Source organism: Sinocyclocheilus grahami, unplaced genomic scaffold (genome assembly GCF_001515645.1).
Source record: "Sinocyclocheilus grahami isolate Dianchi unplaced genomic scaffold, SAMN03320097.WGS_v1.1 scaffold1439.1, whole genome shotgun sequence".
NCBI lineage: Eukaryota > Metazoa > Chordata > Actinopteri > Cypriniformes > Cyprinidae > Sinocyclocheilus > Sinocyclocheilus grahami.
Window position 1 is genome coordinate 164,020 of NW_015506618.1, and position 3,761 is coordinate 167,780.

The following is a 3,761-nucleotide window of genomic DNA, read 5'->3' on the forward strand; positions in this document are numbered from 1 at the left end:
GTTCTGCTCGTGTTTCATGAATGAGGCCTAATGTGTATATCATTTTGAATAACTATTGAGTAGCTTATAGGTTTATAATCGTGTCTAGTATGTGTGTGTTTGAATTTTCATACTTTAAACATTTCTATCAATCAATTCTTTGTAAAATGTATTATATTCTAGTTATAAAAAAATCACATCCAAATTATACTCTGCCAGAGCGGGAAAATTTAGCCCATATGTGACTGATAAGATAACATGTTGATTTTGGGAGGAGAAACATAGCAACACCGCGAGCTAAGACAATGTCTAATTGGTCAAGACGCCATTTGGGATGTGTCCAACAGCCCAGTTTAAAAACTCAGGACACCAACAAAATTTGCTTTTGCCACCACTGCTTTTCGCCATCGCTTTTTGCCACCGTTTTTTTTTTGGTACTCTTTGAGCATGCTCTGGCCGACATACCAGCTGCTCCGTACATCATGAGGAGAAAATCCATCTAGTCTCGTCACACTCGTATTTTCTTTTTTCTGTTTATTTGAGAGTTTCGCGTTCTGAGTTAAGTTTTGCCACAAAGTCCAACTCTGACTGTGCCCGTCTCAAAACTTCAACCAGCCACTGACTCCGCACCATTCGTCAGCCAAAGGGGACCCCCTACACAGGCAACGCAAGTACCTTCAGATTCTAGCTGAACTGGTGCATCTAATAGTGATGCAAAGTCAGATTCATTTCCGCGAACCGGTTCTTTTTGGACGGATCGGCTCATTGAACTGGTTAAAAAAGCCGATTCATCGGTTCCTGACGTCATCAAGCAATAACGTCTCTACGCATTTCTTTTCTAACAACTCAGTGCCATGTTGTATCAATGAAAAATTCAAATAAGTCATTTGTGTCAACACATATTGAAACATTAAAAAAATAAAGTTATTTGTGTGAAAGCATATTGCTGATTATTGCCATATAATTCACTTAAGTTAATGGTGTTTGTGGTCACAGTTTCATTTGTGGGTCCTTTATGTCAGATAGCCTACGACTGACTGATCAATATTGACTAGCCTACAACTTGGATAAGATTCCTAAAAGTTTTACACCTACAGCACACATTACAGACATTGATGCACAAACGCGGATATATTCTACATGTCTACAGTATAATGAATAAATTTATAAACTTATAAACTTCGCTTGAGCAACTTTAAATATAATATGCATGCACAAACTTTTGTAAAATATATTTACATCACTCGACAGAAAGGTTTTTGCAGGTTTTACTAAAATGTAAATTAATAACAAGTCATAATAAGCATATTTCCAATACGCGCCTCAGGCTTGCACAGTATCGTCAACTCACTCATCAGAATCTTCGGTAATCCTCGGCAAACTTCGCCACGGCTCATTCGGTTCTTGTAGACGGCAAACTTGACAGTTGGTTGAACCGGCTCATTCGGTTCTTTTTGAGTTGGACGTGCTACTTCGGCTGTGCGTCCTGCGTCATCAACCCGTAATTAAAGTTCGATTCAGTTCGATTTGTGAACCGGCTCAAAAGAACGATTCGTTCAAGAACCGAACATCACTAGCATTTAATATAAAGTGTAACAGCCTCATTGAGGAACTTAATGCAAGGGTTAATTAAATGATTGATGGTTGTTCAGGTCTAAGCAATTGCACATGTTGCTATAAACTTGGGATTTCACATTTTCACTCTCTTAAACTCATTCTTTCCTCATTTTCTCTCTTTCTGCAACTTGTGTGAATATGTGGGAGCGTGTGTTAGTTTAGTTTCTATGTCTTAGAATTATCCAATAAAGTCTTATTTATATTGAAAAAAGAGAAGTATCTTGTGTTTTGTGTTTACAAGTTAATGTCTTAAACTACCGATCTTTTTACTGTGCTAATTAATAGTGTTTTCACTATATTTTGGATTTTAATATCCATTGCAGAGTTGATGTTATACGGCTCGTTCAATGAATCGCTGGCCGACTCCGTGATCAGCCGTCAAACAGTGATTCTGTCCAAATTCCCTTTAAAATTAAAAAATAATTCTCTTTGAGCTAAATTGACCTGTTTCCCTTACAATAACCACACAAAGATTAACTTGAGAGAATTGTTTTATATATTATCAGCAGAGGTGTTAAGTCCAGGGGTCAGAAAGTAAAAGTCCTGCAATATGTTTATTCCACTCATGAACTCAGCCAGCTGATTTCACTAATTAGGTGTACCTCCTGGCTGAAAAACTGTGCTAATTAGCAAATCCAGGTGACTAGAACAAAATACTGAGGAGGACTTTTACTTTCTGAACCTGGACTTTTCACCTCTGGTTATCAGTATGAAAGGAGTTTCACAGACAGGAAACACTGTAAGAATCATTGAGCATAGTGTTAGTTCCTGCAGGTCACATTAGTCAAGCTTGTATCAGCTGACTCTCAGCTGATCCACGTCTACCTATAGGGATGAGACACCTATCACAGCACCCATATATAAGCTCCTTCAGTATTATCACAAGCTTTTGCGTTGAAATTGCCCTCCTCCATCCCCATCATCTCCTCTCGTCAGCCAGGAATCTGCCTTCTGATTCTCCTTTGAATCAGACAAATTTCTAAAATATTTGACGCAACATATTTTCAGATTCTCTGTCCGCTGGTGGGAGTGTGCTCACCTGTGTAGGGCCCTATGAAATCTGTTTTATTTTCCCCAAATTCAATTTTTTCTGTTTTCATTTTTCTGGACTCCTTTTTAATGGTCAAATTCAATTGTATTAATCAGAAAAACGTGTCTAATTAATTAAAATAATAAAACTTATACAATTTCACATCAATTTATTGAACGTTTAAAAAAAAACTATGTTATGAAATGTTTTTTTTTCACTGTTTTATTGTTACCAAATTCTCAGTTTTAGCATGTCTAATCATTTGAATGCATAAAAACAACTTAATTTATTCAAATTTATTCTTAAAATAGCCTTACGAAATGTTTTTTTCCTCAGAAATTATGTGTTGTGTATTTAAAATTTTCTGCTTATCAAGTGAAGGCATAATACATTAATTTCATTTATATTTTAAATATTGAAAATTAAACAAACTTCATATTTTGGCAAACAAAGGGGATTTACTATTAACAACATGGAAGAAATGTGTGATTACTGCTTAAAAATTAAAGTTTTAATAATTTTAGTAGTAGTACTAATAGTATTAGTAATATTATGTACATTTTACTGAACAGTATTTCTGGCACAGTGTCTTCAAGTTAAACCGAACCTTTATTTTGACAGGTTGCCGTGAATACCTTTAAAGGGGTCCTATTATGCTCTTTTACAAAGTCTTGATTTTGTTTTGGGGGTGTACTAAAACATGCTCTCATGTTTGGTGGTTCGAAAAACGCATTATTTTTCACATAATTTACATGATTAACATACCTTTCTCTCCAGCCTGGCACAAACGGCTCGATTAGTTCCGGCTTTGATGAAGGTCCACCTTCCGAAAAACAAAATGTGTTGTGATTGGTTAGCTGTCCCAGTGCGTTGTGATTGGCGAACAGCATAGATGGTGTTTCAGTACTGCCCCGCCCCTTGCTCCGTCTTTCAACAAAAGCTTTTGGCGAATCCGGAACTATTCCCTCGTGTTGTTGGAAGCTGTCCTCAGTAAAATGCGCAGCACACAATAGCAAATTGGGGTTATAATGCTCAGGAACAGAGTTAAAAAGTAAATTGCAACCACTGTTTCCTGACATCATCCGCTTTCGGAATCCCAAACAAAGACGTTTGGGCACGGAGGTGAAAAAAACAG